Genomic DNA, 27,884 nt, shown 5'->3' on the forward strand with positions numbered 1-27,884 from the left:
AACGGGTTCCTTACGTGAAACCGAGGGAGAAGGAGTCCGGGCCAGAAGGCTCCTCTCGACTCAGCTCTTGTTACCTGAAGCTAACACTTCGGCTCCATGTGTGCATAGGAATGCTAAGGGCTCCGCACTGATTTGGCAGAAAGAAGCCGGTCAAGAACCCCAGCTTCAGCTCATTCGCCTCTCCACAGGGTGGCAGCATTTTCAAGTCTGCTCGAGTGCAAACCTGGGGAAGGAGTCCCAGCAGAATTCGGAGGGAGAAATAAGCATGGGCAGAAGACACCTATCGACTCAACTCTTGTTTCGGGAAACTAGATCGGCTCTCCCGTGTGTGCGTGGAGTCCTCAGTGCCATCCACGTAACGCAAAGGAACAAAACTGTAGAGAACCCGTGCCTCAGCAAAGATCGCCCTTCCTGAGCGGGAACTTCATGTATTGTGTGTTTTTGTGAAAGCATGAGAAATGGAACCTACACGTAACTCGGAGTGAGAAGCAGGCCTGGAAGGAAGGCTGCTGTCGACTCACCTCTTGTTTGAGGAGATTAGCACTGCTGCACCCTGTGTGCCTGGATGCCTAGTTACCAGGCTACTAACACCAAGAATCAATCCTATAGAGTGACTGCGCTTCGGTTAACATTGCCGTTCCTGAAGCAGGAGGAATTTGACACTGCTCGTGTACGAGACACCGGGGAAAGGGTCCCATACGTGAAATGGAGTGAGAAACAGGCCGGTGCGGAAGGCAGCTCTCAAGTCACCTCTGGTTTATGAGGCTAGTACCCTTGCCCCGGGGGTGCCTGCAGGCCTAAAGCCAACCACCTAACTCAAAGGAACAACTCTGTAGGGAATTTCTGCTTCGGCTAAAAGAGCCATGCCTCAGGGTGGACGCATTTTGCTGTGTGCATGCGTGAGCGCACTGCAGGTGAGCCCAAAACCATTTTCCTTGTGAGACCCAGGCCCCGGAAGAAGCCAGAACACGACTCCCCACTTGCTCCATGAAGCTAGAACTGCGGTCCCAATTTTGCTTGGAAGTCTAATAGATAGCTTTCTAACTCGGAGAAACAACACTGTAGAGAAACCGTGCTTTAGCTACTGTCGACCTCTCTGTGGGCGAAGCAGTTTAGGGTGTACTGTGGCTGAGAGCCTGGGGACGGTTTCCATTTCGTAATATCGGGGGAGAGAAAGGCCGGTACATAATGCAGCTCTGAACTCACTACATGGTTATGGGGAAAGTTCCGTTCCCCCGTGGGAGTGTGCAGGCTTAAACACAGCCACCTTACTCGACGGAAAAACTCGGTTGAGAGCCTGTGCTGCAGGTAAAACAGCTGCTCCTGAGTGTGGAAGCATTTTGTTGTGTGCGTGCGTGAGAGCACTGCAAGGGAGTCCAAAGCTTTTTGCGAGTGAGACTCAGGCCCCAGCGAAAGGCAGAACACCACTCCCCATGTGTTTCATCAAGCTAGCACGGCAGCCCCACTTTTGCATGGAAGTCTAATAGCTAGCGTTGTAACTCGAAGAAACAACAGTGTAGAGAAACGGTGCCTTAGCTACCGTCGACCTCTCTGTGGGCGAAGCAGTTTAGGGTAAACTGTGGCTGAGAGCCTGGGGACGGTTTCAATATCGTAATATCAGGGAGAGACAGGCCGGTACAGAAGGCAGCTCTCAACTCACATCATGGTTATGCGGATAGTACCGTTGCCCAGGGTGTGTGTGCCGGTTTAAACACAGCCACCTAATTCAAAGGAAAAATTCCCTTGAGAGCCTGTGCTGCAGGTAAAAGAGCTGCTCCTGTGGGTGGAAGCATTTTGTTGTGTGTGTGCGTGAGAGCACGGCAAGGGAGTCCAAAGCTTTTTGCGAGTGAGACTCAGGCCCCAGCGAAAGGCAGAACACGACTCCCCATGTGTTTCATCAAGCTAGCACGGCAGCCCCACTTTTGCATGGAAGGCTAATAGCTAGCGTTCTAACTCGAAGAAACGACACTGCAGAGAAACCGTGCTTTAGCTACCGTCGACCTCTCTGTGGGGGAAGCAGTTTAAGGTGTACAGTGGGTGAGAGCCTGGGGACGGTTTCCATTTCGTAATATCGGGGGAGAGACAGGCCGGTACAGAAGGCAGCTCTCAACTCACTACATGGTTATGGGGCTAGTTCCGTTGCCCATGTTGTGTGTGCAGGCTTAAACACAGCCACCTAACTCGAAGGAAAAACTCGGTAGAGAGCCTGTGCTGCAGGTAAAACAGCTGCTCCTGAGTGTGGAGGCATTTTGTTGTGTGCGTGCGTGAGAGCACTGCAAGGGAGTCCAAAGCTTTTTGCGAGTGAGACTCAGGCCCCAGCGAAAGGCAGAACACGACTCCCCATGTGTTTCATCACGCTAGCACGGCAGCCGCACTTTTGCATGGAAGTCTAATAGCTAGCGTTCTAACTGGAAGAAAACACTGTAGAGAGACCGTGCTTTAGCTACCGTCGACCTCTAGACGGAGGAAGCATTCCACGGAGTACCGTGGCTGAGAGCCTGGGGAACGGGTTCCATACGTGAAAACAAGGGAGAAATAGGTCCTGGCAGAAGGCACCTCTGGACTCAGCTCTTGCTACCTGAAGCTAACACTACTGCTCCATGTGTGCTTGGAATGCTATGTGCTCGACACTGACTGGGAATAAACAAGCCTGTAAAGAATCCCAGCTGCAGCTCATTCGCCTACCAGGCTACTAACACCAAGAATCAATGCTGTAGCGTTACTGCGCTTTAGCTAACATTGCCGTTCCTGAAGCCGCAGGAGTTGTATAGTGCTCGTGTATGAGAGACCGGGGAAAGGGTCCCATACGTGAAATGGAGTGAGAAACAGGCCGGTGCGGAAGGCAGCTCTCAACTTACCTCTTGTTTATGAGGCTAGGACCCTTGCCCCGGGTGTGCCTGCAGGCCATAAGCCAACCACCTAACTCAAAGGAACAACTCTGTAGGGAATTCCTGCTTCGCCTAAAATAGCCATGCCTCAGGGTGGATGCATTGTGTGGTGTGCATGCGTGAGTGCACAGCAAGTGAGTCCAAAACCATTTTCCCTGTGAGACCCAGGCCCCGGAAGAAGCCAGAACACGACTCCCCACTTGCTCCATGAAACTAGTACTGCGGCCCCACTTTTGAATTGAAGTCTAATGGCTAGCTTTCTAACTCGAAGAAACAACACTGTAGAGAAACCGTGCTTTAGCTACCGTCGACCTCTCTGTGGGCGAAGAAGTTTAGGGTGTACTGTGGCTGAGAGCCTGGGGACGGTTTCCATATCGTAATATCGGGGGAGAGACAGGCCGGTACAGAAGGCAGCTCTCAACTCACATCATGGTTATGGGGCTAGTACCGTTGCCCAGGCTGTGTGTGCCAGCTTAAACACAGCCACCTAACTCGAAGGAAAAACACGGTAGAGAATCCGTGATTCAGCTAAAACAGCCGCTCCTGAGGGTGGAAGCATTTTGTTGTGTGTGTGCGTGAGAGCACGGCAAGGGAGTCCAAAGCTTTTTGCGAGTGAGACTCAGGCCCCAGCGAAAGGCAGAACACGACTCCCCATGTGTTTCATCAAGCTAGCACGGCAGCCCCACTTTGGCATGGAAGGCTAATAGCTAGCGTTCTAACTCGAAGAAACGACACTGTAGAGAAACCGTGCTTTAGCTACCGTCGACCTCTCTGTGGGCGAAGCAGTTTAGGGTGTACTGTGGGTGAGAGCCTGGGGACGGTTTCAATATCGTAATATCGGGGGAGAGACAGGCCAGTACAGAAGGCAGCTCTCAACTCACATCATGGTTATGGGGCTAGTACCGTTGCCCTGGGTGTGTGTGCAGGCTTAAAGACAGCCACCTAACTCAAAGGAAAAACACGGTAGAGAATCCGTGCTTCAGCTAAAACAGCCGCTCCTGAGGGTGGAAGCATTTGGTTGTGTGCGTGCGTGAGAGGACTGCAAGGGAGTCCAAAGTTTCTGCGAGTGAGACTCAGGCCCCAGCAAAAGGCAGAACACGACTCCCCGTGTGTTTCCTTTAGCTAGCACTGCGGCCCTACTTTTGCATGGAAGTCTAATCGCTAGCGTTCTTCCTGGAAGAAACAACACGGTAGAGAAACCGTGCTTTAGCTACCATCCACCTCTCTGAGGGAGGAAGCACTTTCCAGGCTACCGTGGGTGAGAGCCTGAGGAACGGGTTCCTTACGTGAAACCGAGGGAGAAGGAGTCCGGGCCAGAAGGCTCCTCTCGACTCAGCTCTTGTTACCTGAAGCTAACACTTCGGCTCCATGTGTGCATAGGAATGCTAAGGGCTCCGCACTGATTTGGCAGAAAGAAGCCGGTCAAGAACCCCAGCTTCAGCTCATTCGCCTCTCCACAGGGTGGCAGCATTTTCAAGTCTGCTCGAGTGCAAACCTGGGGAAGGAGTCCCAGCAGAATTCGGAGGGAGAAATAAGCATGGGCAGAAGACACCTATCGACTCAACTCTTGTTTCGGGAAACTAGATCGGCTCTCCCGTGTGTGCGTGGAGTCCTCAGTGCCATCCACGTAACGCAAAGGAACAAAACTGTAGAGAACCCGTGCCTCAGCAAAGATCGCCCTTCCTGAGCGGGAACTTCATGTATTGTGTGTTTTTGTGAAAGCATGAGAAATGGAACCTACACGTAACCCGGAGTGAGAAGCAGGCCTGGAAGGAAGGCTGCTGTCGACTCACCTCTTGTTTGAGGAGATTAGCACTGCTGCACCCTGTGTGCCTGGATGCCTAGTTACCAGGCTACTAACACCAAGAATCAATCCTATAGAGTGACTGCGCTTCGGTTAACATTGCCGTTCCTGAAGCAGGAGGAATTTGACACTGCTCGTGTACGAGACACCGGGGAAAGGGTCCCATACGTGAAATGGAGTGAGAAACAGGCCGGTGCGGAAGGCAGCTCTCAAGTCACCTCTGGTTTATGAGGCTAGTACCCTTGCCCCGGGGGTGCCTGCAGGCCTAAAGCCAACCACCTAACTCAAAGGAACAACTCTGTAGGGAATTTCTGCTTCGGCTAAAAGAGCCATGCCTCAGGGTGGACGCATTTTGCTGTGTGCATGCGTGAGCGCACTGCAGGTGAGCCCAAAACCATTTTCCTTGTGAGACCCAGGCCCCGGAAGAAGCCAGAACACGACTCCCCACTTGCTCCATGAAGCTAGAACTGCGGTCCCAATTTTGCTTGGAAGTCTAATAGATAGCTTTCTAACTCGGAGAAACAACACTGTAGAGAAACCGTGCTTTAGCTACTGTCGACCTCTCTGTGGGCGAAGCAGTTTAGGGTGTACTGTGGCTGAGAGCCTGGGGACGGTTTCCATTTCGTAATATCGGGGGAGAGAAAGGCCGGTACATAATGCAGCTCTGAACTCACTACATGGTTATGGGGAAAGTTCCGTTCCCCCGTGGGAGTGTGCAGGCTTAAACACAGCCACCTTACTCGACGGAAAAACTCGGTTGAGAGCCTGTGCTGCAGGTAAAACAGCTGCTCCTGAGTGTGGAAGCATTTTGTTGTGTGCGTGCGTGAGAGCACTGCAAGGGAGTCCAAAGCTTTTTGCGAGTGAGACTCAGGCCCCAGCGAAAGGCAGAACACCACTCCCCATGTGTTTCATCAAGCTAGCACGGCAGCCCCACTTTTGCATGGAAGTCTAATAGCTAGCGTTGTAACTCGAAGAAACAACAGTGTAGAGAAACGGTGCCTTAGCTACCGTCGACCTCTCTGTGGGCGAAGCAGTTTAGGGTAAACTGTGGCTGAGAGCCTGGGGACGGTTTCAATATCGTAATATCAGGGAGAGACAGGCCGGTACAGAAGGCAGCTCTCAATTCACATCATGGTTATGCGGATAGTACCGTTGCCCAGGGTGTGTGTGCCGGTTTAAACACGGCCACCTAATTCAAAGGAAAAACTCCCTTGAGAGCCTGTGCTGCAGGTAAAACAGCTGCTCCTGTGGGTGGAAGCATTTTGTTGTGTGCGTGCGTGAGAGCACGGCAAGGGAGTCCAAAGCTTTTTGCGAGTGAGACTCAGGCCCCAGCGAAAGGCAGAACACGACTCCCCATGTGTTTCATCAAGCTAGCACGGCAGCCCCACTTTTGCATGGAAGGCTAATAGCTAGCGTTCTAACTCGAAGAAACGACACTGCAGAGAAACCGTGCTTTAGCTACCGTCGACCTCTCTGTGGGGGAAGCAGTTTAAGGTGTACAGTGGGTGAGAGCCTGGGGACGGTTTCCATTTCGTAATATCGGGGGAGAGACAGGCCGGTACAGAAGGCAGCTCTCAACTCACTACATGGTTATGGGGCTAGTTCCGTTGCCCATGTTGTGTGTGCAGGCTTAAACACAGCCACCTAACTCGAAGGAAAAACTCGGTAGAGAGCCTGTGCTGCAGGTAAAACAGCTGCTCCTGAGTGTGGAGGCATTTTGTTGTGTGCGTGCGTGAGAGCACTGCAAGGGAGTCCAAAGCTTTTTGCGAGTGAGACTCAGGCCCCAGCGAAAGGCAGAACACGACTCCCCATGTGTTTTATCACGCTAGCACGGCAGCCGCACTTTTGCATGGAAGTCTAATAGCTAGCATTCTAACTGGAAGAAAACACTGTAGAGAGACCGTGCTTTAGCTACCGTCGACCTCTAGACGGAGGAAGCATTCCACGGAGTACCGTGGCTGAGAGCCTGGGGAACGGGTTCCATACGTGAAAACAAGGGAGAAATAGGTCCTGGCAGAAGGCACCTCTGGACTCAGCTCTTGCTACCTGAAGCTAACACTACTGCTCCATGTGTGCTTGGAATGCTATGTGCTCGACACTGACTGGGAATAAACAAGCCTGTAAAGAATCCCAGCTGCAGCTCATTCGCCTACCAGGCTACTAACACCAAGAATCAATGCTGTAGCGTTACTGCGCTTTAGCTAACATTGCCGTTCCTGAAGCCGCAGGAGTTGTATAGTGCTCGTGTATGAGAGACCGGGGAAAGGGTCCCATACGTGAAATGGAGTGAGAAACAGGCCGGTGCGGAAGGCAGCTCTCAACTCACCTCTTGTTTATGAGGCTAGGACCCTTGCCCCGGGTGTGCCTGCAGGCCATAAGCCAACCACCTAACTCAAAGGAACAACTCTGTAGGGAATTCCTGCTTCGCCTAAAATAGCCATGCCTCAGGGTGGATGCATTGTGTGGTGTGCATGCGTGAGTGCACAGCAAGTGAGTCCAAAACCATTTTCCCTGTGAGACCCAGGCCCCGGAAGAAGCCAGAACACGACTCCCCACTTGCTCCATGAAACTAGTACTGCGGCCCCACTTTTGAATTGAAGTCTAATGGCTAGCTTTCTAACTCGAAGAAACAACACTGTAGAGAAACCGTGCTTTAGCTACCGTCGACCTCTCTGTGGGCGAAGAAGTTTAGGGTGTACTGTGGCTGAGAGCCTGGGGACGGTTTCCATATCGTAATATCGGGGGAGAGACAGGCCGGTACAGAAGGCAGCTCTCAACTCACATCATGGTTATGGGGCTAGTACCGTTGCCCAGGCTGTGTGTGCCAGCTTAAACACAGCCACCTAACTCGAAGGAAAAACTCGGTTGAGAGCCTGTGCTGCAGGTAAAACAGCTGCTCCTGAGGGTGACAGCATTTTGTTGTGTGCGTGCGTGAGAGCACTGCAAGGGAGTCCAAAGCTTTTTGCGAGTGAGACTCAGGCCCCAGCGAAAGGCAGAACACGACTCCCCATGTGATTCATCAAACTAGCACGGCAGCCCCACTTTGGCATGGAAGGCCAATAGCTAGCGTTCTAACTCGAAGAAACAACACTGTAGAGAAACCGTGCTTTAGCTACCGTCGACCTCTCTGTGGGCGAAGAAGTTTAGGGTGTACTGTGGCTGAGAGCCTGGGGACGGTTTCAATATCGTAATATCGGGGGAGAGACAGGCCAGTACAGAAGGCAGCTCTCAACTCACATCATCGTTATGGGGCTAGTACCGTTGCCCTGGGTGTGTGTGCAGGCTTAAAGACAGCCACCTAACTCAAAGGAAAAACACGGTAGAGAATCCGTGCTTCAGCTAAAACAGCCGCTCCTGAGGGTGGAAGCATTTGGTTGTGTGCGTGCGTGAGAGGACTGCAAGGGAGTCCAAAGTTTCTGCGAGTGAGACTCAGGCCCCAGCAAAAGGCAGAACACGACTCCCCGTGTGTTTCCTTTAGCTAGCACTGCGGCCCTACTTTTGCATGGAAGTCTAATCGCTAGCGTTCTTCCTGGAAGAAACAACACGGTAGAGAAACCGTGCTTTAGCTACCATCCACCTCTCTGAGGGAGGAAGCACTTTCCAGGCTACCGTGGGTGAGAGCCTGAGGAACGGGTTCCTTACGTGAAACCGAGGGAGAAGGAGTCCGGGCCAGAAGGCTCCTCTCGACTCAGCTCTTGTTACCTGAAGCTAACACTTCGGCTCCATGTGTGCATAGGAATGCTAAGGGCTCCGCACTGATTTGGCAGAAAGAAGCCGGTCAAGAACCCCAGCTTCAGCTCATTCGCCTCTCCACAGGGTGGCAGCATTTTCAAGTCTGCTCGAGTGCAAACCTGGGGAAGGAGTCCCAGCAGAATTCGGAGGGAGAAATAAGCATGGGCAGAAGACACCTATCGACTCAACTCTTGTTTCGGGAAACTAGATCGGCTCTCCCGTGTGTGCGTGGAGTCCTCAGTGCCATCCACGTAACGCAAAGGAACAAAACTGTAGAGAACCCGTGCCTCAGCAAAGATCGCCCTTCCTGAGCGGGAACTTCATGTATTGTGTGTTTTTGTGAAAGCATGAGAAATGGAACCTACACGTAACCCGGAGTGAGAAGCAGGCCTGGAAGGAAGGCTGCTGTCGACTCACCTCTTGTTTGAGGAGATTAGCACTGCTGCACCCTGTGTGCCTGGATGCCTAGTTACCAGGCTACTAACACCAAGAATCAATCCTATAGAGTGACTGCGCTTCAGTTAACATTGCCGTTCCTGAAGCAGGAGGAATTTGACACTGCTCGTGTACGAGACACCGGGGAAAGGGTCCCATACGTGAAATGGAGTGAGAAACAGGCCGGTGCGGAAGGCAGCTCTCAAGTCACCTCTGGTTTATGAGGCTAGTACCCTTGCCCCGGGGGTGCCTGCAGGCCTAAAGCCAACCACCTAACTCAAAGGAACAACTCTGTAGGGAATTTCTGCTTCGGCTAAAAGAGCCATGCCTCAGGGTGGACGCATTTTGCTGTGTGCATGCGTGAGCGCACTGCAGGTGAGCCCAAAACCATTTTCCTTGTGAGACCCAGGCCCCGGAAGAAGCCAGAACACGACTCCCCACTTGCTCCATGAAGCTAGAACTGCGGTCCCAATTTTGCTTGGAAGTCTAATAGATAGCTTTCTAACTCGGAGAAACAACACTGTAGAGAAACCGTGCTTTAGCTACTGTCGACCTCTCTGTGGGCGAAGCAGTTTAGGGTGTACTGTGGCTGAGAGCCTGGGGACGGTTTCCATTTCGTAATATCGGGGGAGAGAAAGGCCGGTACATAATGCAGCTCTGAACTCACTACATGGTTATGGGGAAAGTTCCGTTCCCCCGTGGGAGTGTGCAGGCTTAAACACAGCCACCTTACTCGACGGAAAAACTCGGTTGAGAGCCTGTGCTGCAGGTAAAACAGCTGCTCCTGAGTGTGGAAGCATTTTGTTGTGTGCGTGCGTGAGAGCACTGCAAGGGAGTCCAAAGCTTTTTGCGAGTGAGACTCAGGCCCCAGCGAAAGGCAGAACACCACTCCCCATGTGTTTCATCAAGCTAGCACGGCAGCCCCACTTTTGCATGGAAGTCTAATAGCTAGCGTTGTAACTCGAAGAAACAACAGTGTAGAGAAACGGTGCCTTAGCTACCGTCGACCTCTCTGTGGGCGAAGCAGTTTAGGGTAAACTGTGGCTGAGAGCCTGGGGACGGTTTCAATATCGTAATATCAGGGAGAGACAGGCCGGTACAGAAGGCAGCTCTCAATTCACATCATGGTTATGCGGATAGTACCGTTGCCCAGGGTGTGTGTGCCGGTTTAAACACAGCCACCTAATTCAAAGGAAAAACTCCCTTGAGAGCCTGTGCTGCAGGTAAAACAGCTGCTCCTGTGGGTGGAAGCATTTTGTTGTGTGCGTGCGTGAGAGCACGGCAAAGGAGTCCAAAGCTTTTTGCGAGTGACACTCAGGCCCGAGCGAAAGGCAGAACACGTCTCCCCATGTGATTCATCAAACTAGCACGGCAGCCCCACTTTGGCATGGAAGGCCAATAGCTAGCGTTCTAACTCGCAGAAACAACACTGTAGAGAAACCGTGCTTTAGCTACCGTCGACCTCTCTGTGGGTGAAGTAGTTGAGGGTGTACTGTGGCTGAGAGCCTGGGGACGGTTTCCATTTCGTAATATCGGGGGAGAGACAGGCCGGTACAGAAGGCACCTCTCAACTCACTACATGGTTATGGGGCTAGTTCCGTTGCCCAGGGTGTGTTTGCTGGCTTAAAGACAGCCACCTAACTCAAAGGAAAAACACGGTAGAGAATCCGTGCTTCAGCTAAAACAGCCGCTCCTGAGGGTGGAAGCATTGGGTTGTGTGCGTCCGTGAGAGCACTGCAAGGGAGTCCAAAGCTTTTTGCGAGTGAGACTCAGGCCCCAGCGAAAGGCAGAACACCACTCCCCATGTGTTTCATCAAGCTAGCACTGCAGCCTCACTTTTGCATGGAAGTCCAATAGCTAGCGTTCTAACTCGAAGAAACAACACTGGAGAGAAACGGTGCCTTAGCTACCGTCGACCTCTCTGTGGGCGAAGCACTTTAGGGTAAACTGTGGCTGAGAGCCTGGGGACGGTTTCAATATCGTAATATCAGGGAGAGACAGGCCGGTACAGAAGGCAGCTCTCAATTCACATCATGGTTATGCGGATAGTACCGTTGCCCAGGGTGTGTGTGCCGGTTTAAACACGGCCACCTAATTCAAAGGAAAAACTCCCTTGAGAGCCTGTGCTGCAGGTAAAACAGCTGCTCCTGTGGGTGGAAGCATTTTGTTGTGTGCGTGCGTGAGAGCACGGCAAGGGAGTCCAAAGCTTTTTGCGAGTGAGACTCAGGCCCCAGCGAAAGGCAGAACACGACTCCCCATGTGTTTCATCAAGCTAGCACGGCAGCCCCACTTTTGCATGGAAGGCTAATAGCTAGCGTTCTAACTCGAAGAAACGACACTGCAGAGAAACCGTGCTTTAGCTACCGTCGACCTCTCTGTGGGGGAAGCAGTTTAAGGTGTACAGTGGGTGAGAGCCTGGGGACGGTTTCCATTTCGTAATATCGGGGGAGAGACAGGCCGGTACAGAAGGCAGCTCTCAACTCACTACATGGTTATGGGGCTAGTTCCGTTGCCCATGTTGTGTGTGCAGGCTTAAACACAGCCACCTAACTCGAAGGAAAAACTCGGTAGAGAGCCTGTGCTGCAGGTAAAACAGCTGCTCCTGAGTGTGGAGGCATTTTGTTGTGTGCGTGCGTGAGAGCACTGCAAGGGAGTCCAAAGCTTTTTGCGAGTGAGACTCAGGCCCCAGCGAAAGGCAGAACACGACTCCCCATGTGTTTTATCACGCTAGCACGGCAGCCGCACTTTTGCATGGAAGTCTAATAGCTAGCGTTCTAACTGGAAGAAAACACTGTAGAGAGACCGTGCTTTAGCTACCGTCGACCTCTAGACGGAGGAAGCATTCCACGGAGTACCGTGGCTGAGAGCCTGGGGAACGGGTTCCATACGTGAAAACAAGGGAGAAATAGGTCCTGGCAGAAGGCACCTCTGGACTCAGCTCTTGCTACCTGAAGCTAACACTACTGCTCCATGTGTGCTTGGAATGCTATGTGCTCGACACTGACTGGGAATAAACAAGCCTGTAAAGAATCCCAGCTGCAGCTCATTCGCCTACCAGGCTACTAACACCAAGAATCAATGCTGTAGCGTTACTGCGCTTTAGCTAACATTGCCGTTCCTGAAGCCGCAGGAGTTGTATAGTGCTCGTGTATGAGAGACCGGGGAAAGGGTCCCATACGTGAAATGGAGTGAGAAACAGGCCGGTGCGGAAGGCAGCTCTCAACTCACCTCTTGTTTATGAGGCTAGGACCCTTGCCCCGGGTGTGCCTGCAGGCCATAAGCCAACCACCTAACTCAAAGGAACAACTCTGTAGGGAATTCCTGCTTCGCCTAAAATAGCCATGCCTCAGGGTGGATGCATTGTGTGGTGTGCATGCGTGAGTGCACAGCAAGTGAGTCCAAAACCATTTTCCCTGTGAGACCCAGGCCCCGGAAGAAGCCAGAACACGACTCCCCACTTGCTCCATGAAACTAGTACTGCGGCCCCACTTTTGAATTGAAGTCTAATGGCTAGCTTTCTAACTCGAAGAAACAACACTGTAGAGAAACCGTGCTTTAGCTACCGTCGACCTCTCTGTGGGCGAAGAAGTTTAGGGTGTACTGTGGCTGAGAGCCTGGGGACGGTTTCCATATCGTAATATCGGGGGAGAGACAGGCCGGTACAGAAGGCAGCTCTCAACTCACATCATGGTTATGGGGCTAGTACCGTTGCCCAGGCTGTGTGTGCCAGCTTAAACACAGCCACCTAACTCGAAGGAAAAACTCGGTTGAGAGCCTGTGCTGCAGGTAAAACAGCTGCTCCTGAGGGTGACAGCATTTTGTTGTGTGCGTGCGTGAGAGCACTGCAAGGGAGTCCAAAGCTTTTTGCGAGTGAGACTCAGGCCCCAGCGAAAGGCAGAACACGACTCCCCATGTGATTCATCAAACTAGCACGGCAGCCCCACTTTGGCATGGAAGGCCAATAGCTAGCGTTCTAACTCGAAGAAACAACACTGTAGAGAAACCGTGCTTTAGCTACCGTCGACCTCTCTGTGGGCGAAGAAGTTTAGGGTGTACTGTGGCTGAGAGCCTGGGGACGGTTTCAATATCGTAATATCGGGGGAGAGACAGGCCAGTACAGAAGGCAGCTCTCAACTCACATCATCGTTATGGGGCTAGTACCGTTGCCCTGGGTGTGTGTGCAGGCTTAAAGACAGCCACCTAACTCAAAGGAAAAACACGGTAGAGAATCCGTGCTTCAGCTAAAACAGCCGCTCCTGAGGGTGGAAGCATTTGGTTGTGTGCGTGCGTGAGAGGACTGCAAGGGAGTCCAAAGTTTCTGCGAGTGAGACTCAGGCCCCAGCAAAAGGCAGAACACGACTCCCCGTGTGTTTCCTTTAGCTAGCACTGCGGCCCTACTTTTGCATGGAAGTCTAATCGCTAGCGTTCTTCCTGGAAGAAACAACACGGTAGAGAAACCGTGCTTTAGCTACCATCCACCTCTCTGAGGGAGGAAGCACTTTCCAGGCTACCGTGGGTGAGAGCCTGAGGAACGGGTTCCTTACGTGAAACCGAGGGAGAAGGAGTCCGGGCCAGAAGGCTCCTCTCGACTCAGCTCTTGTTACCTGAAGCTAACACTTCGGCTCCATGTGTGCATAGGAATGCTAAGGGCTCCGCACTGATTTGGCAGAAAGAAGCCGGTCAAGAACCCCAGCTTCAGCTCATTCGCCTCTCCACAGGGTGGCAGCATTTTCAAGTCTGCTCGAGTGCAAACCTGGGGAAGGAGTCCCAGCAGAATTCGGAGGGAGAAATAAGCATGGGCAGAAGACACCTATCGACTCAACTCTTGTTTCGGGAAACTAGATCGGCTCTCCCGTGTGTGCGTGGAGTCCTCAGTGCCATCCACGTAACGCAAAGGAACAAAACTGTAGAGAACCCGTGCCTCAGCAAAGATCGCCCTTCCTGAGCGGGAACTTCATGTATTGTGTGTTTTTGTGAAAGCATGAGAAATGGAACCTACACGTAACCCGGAGTGAGAAGCAGGCCTGGAAGGAAGGCTGCTGTCGACTCACCTCTTGTTTGAGGAGATTAGCACTGCTGCACCCTGTGTGCCTGGATGCCTAGTTACCAGGCTACTAACACCAAGAATCAATCCTATAGAGTGACTGCGCTTCAGTTAACATTGCCGTTCCTGAAGCAGGAGGAATTTGACACTGCTCGTGTACGAGACACCGGGGAAAGGGTCCCATACGTGAAATGGAGTGAGAAACAGGCCGGTGCGGAAGGCAGCTCTCAAGTCACCTCTGGTTTATGAGGCTAGTACCCTTGCCCCGGGGGTGCCTGCAGGCCTAAAGCCAACCACCTAACTCAAAGGAACAACTCTGTAGGGAATTTCTGCTTCGGCTAAAAGAGCCATGCCTCAGGGTGGACGCATTTTGCTGTGTGCATGCGTGAGCGCACTGCAGGTGAGCCCAAAACCATTTTCCTTGTGAGACCCAGGCCCCGGAAGAAGCCAGAACACGACTCCCCACTTGCTCCATGAAGCTAGAACTGCGGTCCCAATTTTGCTTGGAAGTCTAATAGATAGCTTTCTAACTCGGAGAAACAACACTGTAGAGAAACCGTGCTTTAGCTACTGTCGACCTCTCTGTGGGCGAAGCAGTTTAGGGTGTACTGTGGCTGAGAGCCTGGGGACGGTTTCCATTTCGTAATATCGGGGGAGAGAAAGGCCGGTACATAATGCAGCTCTGAACTCACTACATGGTTATGGGGAAAGTTCCGTTCCCCCGTGGGAGTGTGCAGGCTTAAACACAGCCACCTTACTCGACGGAAAAACTCGGTTGAGAGCCTGTGCTGCAGGTAAAACAGCTGCTCCTGAGTGTGGAAGCATTTTGTTGTGTGCGTGCGTGAGAGCACTGCAAGGGAGTCCAAAGCTTTTTGCGAGTGAGACTCAGGCCCCAGCGAAAGGCAGAACACCACTCCCCATGTGTTTCATCAAGCTAGCACGGCAGCCCCACTTTTGCATGGAAGTCTAATAGCTAGCGTTGTAACTCGAAGAAACAACAGTGTAGAGAAACGGTGCCTTAGCTACCGTCGACCTCTCTGTGGGCGAAGCAGTTTAGGGTAAACTGTGGCTGAGAGCCTGGGGACGGTTTCAATATCGTAATATCAGGGAGAGACAGGCCGGTACAGAAGGCAGCTCTCAATTCACATCATGGTTATGCGGATAGTACCGTTGCCCAGGGTGTGTGTGCCGGTTTAAACACAGCCACCTAATTCAAAGGAAAAACTCCCTTGAGAGCCTGTGCTGCAGGTAAAACAGCTGCTCCTGTGGGTGGAAGCATTTTGTTGTGTGCGTGCGTGAGAGCACGGCAAAGGAGTCCAAAGCTTTTTGCGAGTGACACTCAGGCCCGAGCGAAAGGCAGAACACGTCTCCCCATGTGATTCATCAAACTAGCACGGCAGCCCCACTTTGGCATGGAAGGCCAATAGCTAGCGTTCTAACTCGCAGAAACAACACTGTAGAGAAACCGTGCTTTAGCTACCGTCGACCTCTCTGTGGGTGAAGTAGTTGAGGGTGTACTGTGGCTGAGAGCCTGGGGACGGTTTCCATTTCGTAATATCGGGGGAGAGACAGGCCGGTACAGAAGGCACCTCTCAACTCACTACATGGTTATGGGGCTAGTTCCGTTGCCCAGGGTGTGTTTGCTGGCTTAAAGACAGCCACCTAACTCAAAGGAAAAACACGGTAGAGAATCCGTGCTTCAGCTAAAACAGCCGCTCCTGAGGGTGGAAGCATTGGGTTGTGTGCGTCCGTGAGAGCACTGCAAGGGAGTCCAAAGCTTTTTGCGAGTGAGACTCAGGCCCCAGCGAAAGGCAGAACACCACTCCCCATGTGTTTCATCAAGCTAGCACTGCAGCCTCACTTTTGCATGGAAGTCCAATAGCTAGCGTTCTAACTCGAAGAAACAACACTGGAGAGAAACGGTGCCTTAGCTACCGTCGACCTCTCTGTGGGCGAAGCACTTTAGGGTAAACTGTGGCTGAGAGCCTGGGGACGGTTTCAATATCGTAATATCAGGGAGAGACAGGCCGGTACAGAAGGCAGCTCTCAACTCACATCATGGTTATGCGGATAGTACCGTTGCCCAGGGTGTGTGTGCCGGTTTAAACACAGCCACCTAATTCAAAGGAAAAACTCCCTTGAGAGCCTGTGCTGCAGGTAAAACAGCTGCTCCTGTGGGTGGAAGCATTTTGTTGTGTGTGTGCGTGAGAGCACGGCAAGGGAGTCCAAAGCTTTTTGCGAGTGAGACTCAGGCCCCAGCGAAAGGCAGAACACGACTCCCCATGTGTTTCATCAAGCTAGCACGGCAGCCCCACTTTTGCATGGAAGGCTAATAGCTAGCGTTCTAACTCGAAGAAACGACACTGTAGAGAAACCGTGCTTTAGCTACCGTCGACCTCTCTGTGGGCGAAGCAGTTTAGGGTGTACTGTGGGTGAGAGCCTGGGGACGGTTTCAATATCGTAATATCGGGGGAGAGACAGGCCAGTACAGAAGGCAGCTCTCAACTCACATCATGGTTATGGGGCTAGTACCGTTGCCCTGGGTGTGTGTGCAGGCTTAAAGACAGCCACCTAACTCAAAGGAAAAACACGGTAGAGAATCCGTGCTTCAGCTAAAACAGCCGCTCCTGAGGGTGGAAGCATTTGGTTGTGTGCGTGCGTGAGAGGACTGCAAGGGAGTCCAAAGTTTCTGCGAGTGAGACTCAGGCCCCAGCAAAAGGCAGAACACGACTCCCCGTGTGTTTCCTTTAGCTAGCACTGCGGCCCTACTTTTGCATGGAAGTCTAATCGCTAGCGTTCTTCCTGGAAGAAACAACACGGTAGAGAAACCGTGCTTTAGCTACCATCCACCTCTCTGAGGGAGGAAGCACTTTCCAGGCTACCGTGGGTGAGAGCCTGAGGAACGGGTTCCTTACGTGAAACCGAGGGAGAAGGAGTCCGGGCCAGAAGGCTCCTCTCGACTCAGCTCTTGTTACCTGAAGCTAACACTTCGGCTCCATGTGTGCATAGGAATGCTAAGGGCTCCGCACTGATTTGGCAGAAAGAAGCCGGTCAAGAACCCCAGCTTCAGCTCATTCGCCTCTCCACAGGGTGGCAGCATTTTCAAGTCTGCTCGAGTGCAAACCTGGGGAAGGAGTCCCAGCAGAATTCGGAGGGAGAAATAAGCATGGGCAGAAGACACCTATCGACTCAACTCTTGTTTCGGGAAACTAGATCGGCTCTCCCGTGTGTGCGTGGAGTCCTCAGTGCCATCCACGTAACGCAAAGGAACAAAACTGTAGAGAACCCGTGCCTCAGCAAAGATCGCCCTTCCTGAGCGGGAACTTCATGTATTGTGTGTTTTTGTGAAAGCATGAGAAATGGAACCTACACGTAACCCGGAGTGAGAAGCAGGCCTGGAAGGAAGGCTGCTGTCGACTCACCTCTTGTTTGAGGAGATTAGCACTGCTGCACCCTGTGTGCCTGGATGCCTAGTTACCAGGCTACTAACACCAAGAATCAATCCTATAGAGTGACTGCGCTTCAGTTAACATTGCCGTTCCTGAAGCAGGAGGAATTTGACACTGCTCGTGTACGAGACACCGGGGAAAGGGTCCCATACGTGAAATGGAGTGAGAAACAGGCCGGTGCGGAAGGCAGCTCTCAAGTCACCTCTGGTTTATGAGGCTAGTACCCTTGCCCCGGGGGTGCCTGCAGGCCTAAAGCCAACCACCTAACTCAAAGGAACAACTCTGTAGGGAATTTCTGCTTCGGCTAAAAGAGCCATGCCTCAGGGTGGACGCATTTTGCTGTGTGCATGCGTGAGCGCACTGCAGGTGAGCCCAAAACCATTTTCCTTGTGAGACCCAGGCCCCGGAAGAAGCCAGAACACGACTCCCCACTTGCTCCATGAAGCTAGAACTGCGGTCCCAATTTTGCTTGGAAGTCTAATAGATAGCTTTCTAACTCGGAGAAACAACACTGTAGAGAAACCGTGCTTTAGCTACTGTCGACCTCTCTGTGGGCGAAGCAGTTTAGGGTGTACTGTGGCTGAGAGCCTGGGGACGGTTTCCATTTCGTAATATCGGGGGAGAGAAAGGCCGGTACATAATGCAGCTCTGAACTCACTACATGGTTATGGGGAAAGTTCCGTTCCCCCGTGGGAGTGTGCAGGCTTAAACACAGCCACCTTACTCGACGGAAAAACTCGGTTGAGAGCCTGTGCTGCAGGTAAAACAGCTGCTCCTGAGTGTGGAAGCATTTTGTTGTGTGCGTGCGTGAGAGCACTGCAAGGGAGTCCAAAGCTTTTTGCGAATGAGACTCAGGCCCCAGCGAAAGGCAGAACACCACTCCCCATGTGTTTCATCAAGCTAGCACGGCAGCCCCACTTTTGCATGGAAGTCTAATAGCTAGCGTTGTAACTCGAAGAAACAACAGTGTAGAGAAACGGTGCCTTAGCTACCGTCGACCTCTCTGTGGGCGAAGCAGTTTAGGGTAAACTGTGGCTGAGAGCCTGGGGACGGTTTCAATATCGTAATATCAGGGAGAGACAGGCCGGTACAGAAGGCAGCTCTCAACTCACATCATGGTTATGCGGATAGTACCGTTGCCCAGGGTGTGTGTGCCGGTTTAAACACAGCCACCTAATTCAAAGGAAAAACTCCCTTGAGAGCCTGTGCTGCAGGTAAAACAGCTGCTCCTGTGGGTGGAAGCATTTTGTTGTGTGTGTGCGTGAGAGCACGGCAAGGGAGTCCAAAGCTTTTTGCGAGTGAGTCTCAGGCCCCAGCGAAAGGCAGAACACGACTCCCCATGTGTTTCATCAAGCTAGCACGGCAGCCCCACTTTTGCATGGAAGGCTAATAGCTAGCGTTCTAACTCGAAGAAACGACACTGCAGAGAAACAGTGCTTTAGCTACCGTCGACCTCTCTGTGGGGGAAGCAGTTTAAGGTGTACAGTGGGTGAGAGCCTGGGGACGGTTTCCATTTCGTAATATCGGGGGAGAGACAGGCCGGTACAGAAGGCACCTCTCAACTCACTACATGGTTATGGGGCTAGTTCCGTTGCCCATGTTGTGTGTGCAGGCTTAAACACAGCCACCTAACTCGAAGGAAAAACTCGGTAGAGAGCCTGTGCTGCAGGTAAAACAGCTGCTCCTGAGTGTGGAGGCATTTTGTTGTGTGCGTGCGTGAGAGCACTGCAAGGGAGTCCAAAGCTTTTTGCGAGTGAGACTCAGGCCCCAGCGAAAGGCAGAACACCACTCCCCATGTGTTTCATCAAGCTAGCACGGCAGCCCCACTTTTGCATGGAAGTCTAATAGCTAGCGTTCTAACTGGAAGAAAACACTGTAGAGAGACCGTGCTTTAGCTACCGTCGACCTCTAGACGGAGGAAGCATTCCACGGAGTACCGTGGCTGAGAGCCTGGGGAACGGGTTCCATACGTGAAAACAAGGGAGAAATAGGTCCTGGCAGAAGGCACCTCTGGACTCAGCTCTTGCTACCTGAAGCTAACACTACTGCTCCATGTGTGCTTGGAATGCTATGTGCTCGACACTGACTGGGAATAAACAAGCCTGTAAAGAATCCCAGCTGCAGCTCATTCGCCTACCAGGCTACTAACACCAAGAATCAATGCTGTAGCGTTACTGCGCTTTAGCTAACATTGCCGTTCCTGAAGCCGCAGGAGTTGTATAGTGCTCGTGTATGAGAGACCGGGGAAAGGGTCCCATACGTGAAATGGAGTGAGAAACAGGCCGGTGCGGAAGGCAGCTCTCAACTCACCTCTTGTTTATGAGGCTAGGACCCTTGCCCCGGGTGTGCCTGCAGGCCATAAGCCAACCACCTAACTCAAAGGAACAACTCTGTAGGGAATTCCTGCTTCGCCTAAAATAGCCATGCCTCAGGGTGGATGCATTGTGTGGTGTGCATGCGTGAGTGCACAGCAAGTGAGTCCAAAACCATTTTCCCTGTGAGACCCAGGCCCCGGAAGAAGCCAGAACACGACTCCCCACTTGCTCCATGAAACTAGTACTGCGGCCCCACTTTTGAATTGAAGTCTAATGGCTAGCTTTCTAACTCGAAGAAACAACACTGTAGAGAAACCGTGCCTTAGCTACCGTCGACCTCTCTGTGGGCGAAGTAGTTTAGGGTAAACTGTGGCTGAGAGCCTGGGGACGGTTTCAATATCGTAATATCAGGGAGAGACAGGCCAGTACAGAAGGCAGCTCTCAACTCACATCATGGTTATGCGGATAGTACCGTTGCCCAGGGTGTGTGTGCCGGTTTAAACACAGCCACCTAATTCAAAGGAAAAACTCCCTTGAGAGTCTGTGCTGCAGGTAAAACAGCTGCTCCTGTGGGTGGAAGCATTTTGTTGTGTGTGTGCGTGAGAGCACGGCAAGGGAGTCCAAAGCTTTTTGCGAGTGAGACTCAGGCCCCAGCGAAAGGCAGAACACCACTCCCCATGTGTTTCATCAAGCTAGCACGGCAGCCCCACTTTTGCATGGAAGGCTAATAGCTAGCGTTCTAACTCGAAGAAATGACACTGTAGAGAAACCGTGCTTTAGCTACCGTCGACCTCTCTGTGGGGGAAGCAGTTTAAGGTGTACAGTGGGTGAGAGCCTGGGGACAGGTTCCATAGGTAAAATCGAGGGAGAGACAGGCCAGTGCAGAAGGCAGCTGTCAACTCACCTCTTGTTTACGAGGCTAGTGCAGTTGCCCCGGGTGTGCCTGCAGGCCTAAAGCCAAGCACCTAAGTCGAAGGAACAACTCTGTAGAGAATTCCTGCTTCAGCGAACATAGGCATTCCTGAGGCTGGAAGCATTTTGCTGTGTGCCTGCGTGAGAGAAGTGCAATGGAGTCCCAAACCATTTTCCGTGTGAGACTCAGGCCCCGGGAGAAGGGAGGACACGCCTCCCCACTTGTTTCATGAAGTTAGCACTGCGGCCCCACTTTTGCATGGAAGTCTAATCGCTAGCGTTGTAACTCGGAGAAACAACACTGTAGAGAAACCGTGCTTTAGCTACCGTCGACCTCTGTGGGAGGAAGCAGTATAGGGTGTACTGTGGGTGAGAGCCTGGGGACGGGTTCCATTTCGTAAAATCGGGGGAGAGACAGGCCGGTACACAAGGCAGCCCTCCACTCATACCATGGCTATGGGGCTAGTACCGTTACCCCGGGTGTGCGTGCAGGCTTAAAGACAACCACCTAACTCGAAGGAAAAACTTGGCAGAGAATCCATGCTTCAGCTAAAACAGCCACTCCAGAGGGTGGGGAAGCATTTTGTTGTGTGCGTGCGTGAGAACCCTGCAAGGGAGTCCAAAGCTTTTTGCGAGTGAGACTCAGGCCCCAGCAGAAGGCAGAACACGACTCCCCCTGTGTTTCATCAAGCTAGCACTGCGGCCCCACTTTCGCATGGAAGTGTAATCGCTAGCGTTCTAACTCGAAGAAACAACATGGTAGAGAAGTCGTGCTTTAGCTACCATCCACGTCTCTGAGGGAGGAAGCAGTTTCCAGGCTACCGTGGGTGAGAGCCTGGGGAACGGGTTCCTTATGTGAGACCGAGGGAGAAGAAGTCCGGGCCAGAAGGCACCTCTCGACTCAGCTCTTGTTACCTGAAGCTAACACTACCACTCCATGTGTGCATAGGAATGCCAAGTGCTCCACACTGATTTGGCAGAAAGAAGCCGGACAAGAATCCCAGCTTCAGCTCATTCGCCTCTCCACAGGGTGGCAGCATTTTCAACTCTGCTTGAGTGCAAACCTGGGGAAGGAGTCCCAGCAGAATTCCGAGGGAGAAATAAGCATGGGCAGAAGACACCTATCGACTCAACTCTTGTTTCGGGAAACTAGATCGGCTCTCCCGTGTGTGTGTGTGTAGTCCTAAGTGTCATCCACCCAACGCAAAGGAACAAAAGTGCAGAGGACCCGTGCCTCAGCAAAGACCGCCCTTCCTGAGCGTGCACTTCATCTATTGTGTGTTTTTGTGAAAGCATGAGAAATGGAACCTACACGTAACGCGGAGTGAGAAGCAGGCCTGGAAGGAAGGCTGCTGTCGACTCACCTCTTGTTTGAGGAGATTAGCACTGCTGTACCCTGTGTGCCTGGATGCCTAGTTACCAGGCTACTAACACCAAGAATCAATGCTCTAGAGTTACTGCGCTTGAGTTAACGTTGCCGTTCCTGAAGCCAGGGGAATTTGACAGTGCTCGTGTATGAGAGCCCGGGGAAAGGGTCCCATACGTGAAATGGAGTGAGAAACAGGCCGGAGCGGAAGGCAGCTCTCAACTCACCTCTTGTTTATGAGGCTGGTACCCTTGCCCCGGGTGTGCCTGCAGGCCTAAAGCCAACCACCTAACTCAGAGGAACAACTCTGTAGAGAATTCCTGCTTCGGCTAAAGTAGCCATGCCGGAGGATGGACGCATTTTGCTGTGTGCATGCGTGAGCGCACTGCAAGTGAGTCCAGAACCATTTTCCGTGTGGGACTCAGGCCCCGGCAGAAGGCAGAACACGACTCCCCACTTGTTTCCTGAGGCTAGCACTGCGGCCCCACTTTTGCATGGAAGTCTAATAGCAAGCGTTCTTTTTTGTTTTTATTAAATGTTTTTATTGTTATGTTAATCCCCATACATTACATCGGTAGTTTTAGATATAGTGTTCCATGATTCATTGTTTGTGCATAACACCCAGTGCTCCATGCAGAACGTGCCCTCCTCAATACCCATCACCAGGCTAACCCATCCTCCCACCCCCCTCCCCTCTAGAACCCTCAGTTTGTTTTTCAGAGTCCATCGTCTCTCATCGTTCTTCTCCCACTCCGATTTCTCCCCCTTCATTCTTCCCCTCCTGCTACATTCTTCTTCTTTTTTTTTCTTTCTTAACCTATATTGCATTATTTGTTTCAGAGGTACAGATCTGAGATTCAACAGTCTTGCACAATTCACAGCGCTTACCAGAACACATACCCTCCCCAGTGTCCATCACCCAGTCACCCCATCCCTCCCACCCCACCCCCACCCCAGCAACCCTCAGTTTGTTTCCTGAGATTAAGAATTCCTCATATCAGTGAGGTCATATGATACATGTCTTTCTCTGATTGACTTATTTCGCTCAGCATAACACCCTCCAGTTCCATCCACGTCGTTGCAAATGGCAAGATCTCATTCCTTTTGATGGCTGCATAATATTCCATTGTATATTATACCACATCTTCTTTATCCATTCATCTGTCGATGGACATCTTGGTTCTTTCCACATTTTGGCTATTGTGGACATTGCTGCTATAAACCTCAGAGTGCACGTACCCCTTCGGATCCCTACATTTGTATCTTTGGGGTAAATACCCAGTATTGCAATTGCTGGATCATATGGTAGCTCTATTTTCAACTTTCTGAGGAACCTCCATACTGTTTTCCAGAGTGGTTGCACCAGCTTGCATTCCCACCAACAGTGTAGGAGGGTTCCGCTTTCTCCGCATCCCCGCCAACATCTGTCGTTTCCTGACTTGTTAATTTTAGCCATTCTGACTGGTGTGAGGTGGTATCTCATTGAAGTTTTGATTTGGATTTCCCTGATGCCAAGCGATGTTGAGCACTTTTTCATGTGTCTGTTGGCCATTTGGATGTCTTCTTTGGAAAAATGTCTGTTCATGTCTTCTGCCCATTTCTTGATTGGATTCTTTGTTCTTTGGGTGTTGAGTTTGATAAGTTCTTTATAGATTTTGGATACTAGCCCTTGATCTGATATGTCAATTGTAAATATATTCTCCCATTCTGTCGGTTGTCTTTTGGTTTTGTTGACTGTTTCTTTTGCTGTGCAAAAGGTTTTCATCTTGATGAAGTCCCAAAGCTCATTTTTGCCCTTGCTTCCCTTGCCTTTGGCGATGTTTCTAGGAAGAAGTTGCTGCGGCTGAGGTCGAAGAGGTTGCTGCCTGTGTTCTCCATTAGCATTCTGATGGACTCCTGTCCCACATTGAGGTCTTTCAACCATTTGGAGTCTATTTTTGTGTGTGGTGTAAGGAAGTGGTCCAGTTTCATGATGAAGTCCCAATAGTTCATTTTTGCCCTTGCTTCCCTTGCCTTTGGCAGTGTTTCTAGGAAGAAGTTGTGGCAGCTGAGGTCGAAGAGGTTGCTGCCTGTATTCTCCTTTAGCATTTTGATGGACTCCTGTCTCACATTTAGGTCTTTCAACCATTTGGAGTCTATTTTTGTGTGTGGTGGAAGGAAATGGTCCAGTTTCATTCTTCTGCACGTGGCTGTCCAATTTTCCCAACACCATTTGTTGAAGAGACTGTCTTTTTTCCATTGGACATTGTTTCCTGCTTTGTCAAAGATGAGTTGACCATAGAGTTGAAGGTCCATTTCTGGACTCTCTATTCTGTTCCATTGATCTATGTGTCTGTTTTTGTGCCAGTACCTTACTGTCTTGATGATGACAGCTTTGTAATAGAGCTAGAAGTCCGGAATTGTGATGCGCCAGCTTTGCTTTTCTTTTTCAACATTCCTCTGACTATTCGGGGTCTTTTCTGGTTCCATACAAATTTTAGGATTATTTGTTCCATTTCTTTGAAAAAAGTGGATGGTATTTTGATGGGGATTGCATTGAATGTGTAGATTGCTCTAGGTAGCATTGACACCTTCACAATATTTGTTCTTCCAATCCATGAGCATGGAACATTTTTCCATTTCTTTGTGTCTTCCTCAGTTTCTTTCATGAGTATTTTATAGTTTTCTGAGTACAGATCCTTTGCCTCTTTGGTTAGATTTATTCCTAGGTATCTTATGGTTTTGGGTGCAATTGTAAATGGGATCGACTCCTTAATTTCTCCTTCCTTCTTGTTGATGGTGTATAGGAATGCCACTGATTTCTGTGCATTGATTTTATATCCTGCCACTTGACTGAATTCCTGTATGAGTTCTAGCAGTTTTGGGGTGGAGTCTTTTGGGTTTTCCACATAAAGTATCATATCATCTGCAAAGAGTGAGAGTTTGACTTCTTTGCCGATTCGGATGCCTTTGATTTCTTTTTGTTGTCTGATTGCTGTGGCTAGGACTTCTAATACCCCAGCTTTCTTTTGGTGTCCATTAGCATGGTAAATGGTTTTCCACCCCCTCACTTTCAATCTGGGGGTGTCTTTGGGTCTAAAATGAGTCTCTTGCAGACAGCATATCGATGGGTCTTGTTTTTTAATCCAATCTGATAGCCTGTGTCTTTTGATTGGGGCATTTAGCTCATTTACATTCAGGGTAACTATTGAAAGATATGAATTTAGTGCCATTGTATTGGCTGTAAGGTGACTGTTACTGTATATTGTCTGTGTTCCTTTCTGGTCTATGTTGTTTTTAGGCTCTCTCTTTGCTTAGGGGACCCCTTTCAAGATTTCTTGTAGGGCTGGTTTCGTGTTTGCAAATTTCTTTAGTTTTTGTTTGTCCTGGAAGCTTTTTATCTCTCCTTCTATTTTCAATGACAGCCTAGCTGGATATAGTATTCTTGGCTGCATATTTTTCTCGTTTAGTGCTCTGAATATATCATGCCAGTCCTTTGTGGCCTGCCCGGTCTCTGTGGATAGGTCTGTTGCCAATCTAATGTTTCTACCATTGTAGGTTACAGATCTCTTCTCCCGAGCTGCTTTCAGGACTTTTTCTTTGTCTCTGAGACTCGTAAGTTTTACTCTTCGATGTTGGGGTGTTGACCTATTTTTATTGATTTTGAGAGGGGTTCTCTGTGCCTCCTGGATTTTGATGCCTGTTTCCTTCCCCAAATTATGGAAGTTCTCTGCTATAATTTGCTCCAGTATACCTTCTGCCCCTCTCTCTCTTAAATCTCTGTTTTTAAAATCATTTTGCAATCCATAACTAATAGCTAATACTGGATGTAAACTTCATTTTGTACTAGATTTTTATCTCTTTAATCTTAATCCATTTTTACTGTTGGAACAAGAGCAGATAAGCATTTAAGTTTCTTCTCATTGCCCTAGACCCATAAATACTGAACAAAGTTGACTTTGGATTTCAGAAGATATTGGTAGTGATTTTTTTTAATTCATTTATCATTCTCTTTTCTGTTCAAACTGTTAAGATGCTTTTGTAGGTATTTTTAAAGCATACATTCCCATATTATTTTGTCTCTTAGTGATAAACTAGGTACTGAATCTGTCTTGCTGACTGGGGAGGAAAAAAACAACACAGAAAATGAAGTTTTCTTAAAGTTAGTTAACCCAACATAACTGAGAGGCCTTGATCTGTTGTGTTTCCATGATGAAATAAGCATAGGAAGCTCAAAAGGAAAAATCTTGTGTGTAGATTCAGTTTGGGGGAGATGATTGAAAAGTCTTCTACAGTTCATCTGATTCAGATTTCAAGCACATTCTATACCCCACCCCACCCTCGCCTTTTTTTTTTTTTTTTGTAGAGGTAATGCTCACTACATTGTGCTTTAAGATTTTTTAAATGTTCATTAGGAAACAAAAAACAAAACAGCCCATTAGTTCTGAACCTTTCCTGCTGAAGAAATGGTAGTATGCAGAGAGGAATCAGCAGCTGGATAGAAATAGTGAGAACGAAGACAGATACGAGCAATGCCATGCCTAATCAAGGAAGGTTTTTCTCAAATGAATTCTGGAATGAGCATATACCCAAAGAATGGGTACGGGGTATACTATTTGGGAGAAGTAAATGATATTTTATTATACCAATGCATGAGTAAAATTACCCATCTGCTGTGTTTAAAACAACAGTAAAGAGATTACATATCCTTTTACTTATTGTTGATGGCTGTTTTGGGGGGGATTATGCTTTGGGATTGAGTTGGTTCCCAGTGGACACCTAAAATATTTGGAACCCAGCTGGAGGGCAGCTGTTGGCTTTTGGTCCACAGCACAGTGTTTTTTGGTGAAGTAGTGAGTGCTGTCTTACTGGCTGCCTTAGTATTATAATAACCCTCACTCTAATGGTCTTTCCTACCTTTATCAAATAATAAAAATCTGAATTGCCATATTGCCATGTGCTATTTGTATGTGGCCTTGCTATGACCTCTCTAATCTGGGAGCTCTTATTTTTGTAATGTCTCTGAGGGAAAAACACCTTATCACCCCAAGCCTGTTTCTTATTTGGGGTAAATGGGAATACCACCATTTGGTTGAAAATAACTAACGTACTACAAATTGTCTACTTATAATAATGAGGTTTCACTTAGGTGACTTGTCTACTTTGCCATGCTGAAAACACAATATTTTTTCAGCTTTAACTTTGCTCTGAGTCCATATAAAATCTTTCTCCTCCATGTGCTGAATGACATGTGAGCTTTTCTGTGTTGTTTTTTTCTGAATTGTAAAAGTAACATGTTTGGCAGCATTAGGATAAAGAATGGTTCCTTACATAGCTATGTAAACATACTGGAAAACTGGCTCATGTCACTTTTTTCTCATCTCACTTAATATATAAACAAGGAAGGTTTTAGGTTTTTTTTCTTTTTTTAATTATAATATTTAAATTAGTTATTTTAGAAATTGGAAAATATATTTTTTAGATGTGTTTTTCTTTACTAGAATAAATATTTCATAGAAATTTTGAGGCTTATGGAATATTCTTGTCATCTTTGCTTTTCTTAAATCTGGTTCATTATGTAAATAGTGAGTTCTTTCACACAGAGCCTATACCTTAACTTTCTATTTTATTTGCTGTGCATGAAAAGAAGAGATGTTTCATAATTAAGTTGAATGAAATTTATAAACTGTAATACTTTAATGGTGGTTTTTTAAAGGAATCTTTGAGAGAAATCCATGACAGCTCAGGGGTTTTAGAATCACACTTGGTTTCTAAACCTGCCTCAATTTCATAACTATCCATGTCTCTCTAAACATCTTCCCTGAAGTAAGGATAATAATCCCTACATTGCAGGGCTATTTTGAGGATTACATAAGGTAATATATGTCAAGCACCTAATACTGCCTGTGACATGCAGCAAGCTCAGTAACATCAGCAATTGATGTTGTTGGTGCATTGTT

The sequence above is a fragment of the Halichoerus grypus genome, chromosome X (genome assembly GCF_964656455.1).
Source record: "Halichoerus grypus chromosome X, mHalGry1.hap1.1, whole genome shotgun sequence".
Classification (NCBI taxonomy): Eukaryota; Metazoa; Chordata; class Mammalia; order Carnivora; family Phocidae; genus Halichoerus; species Halichoerus grypus.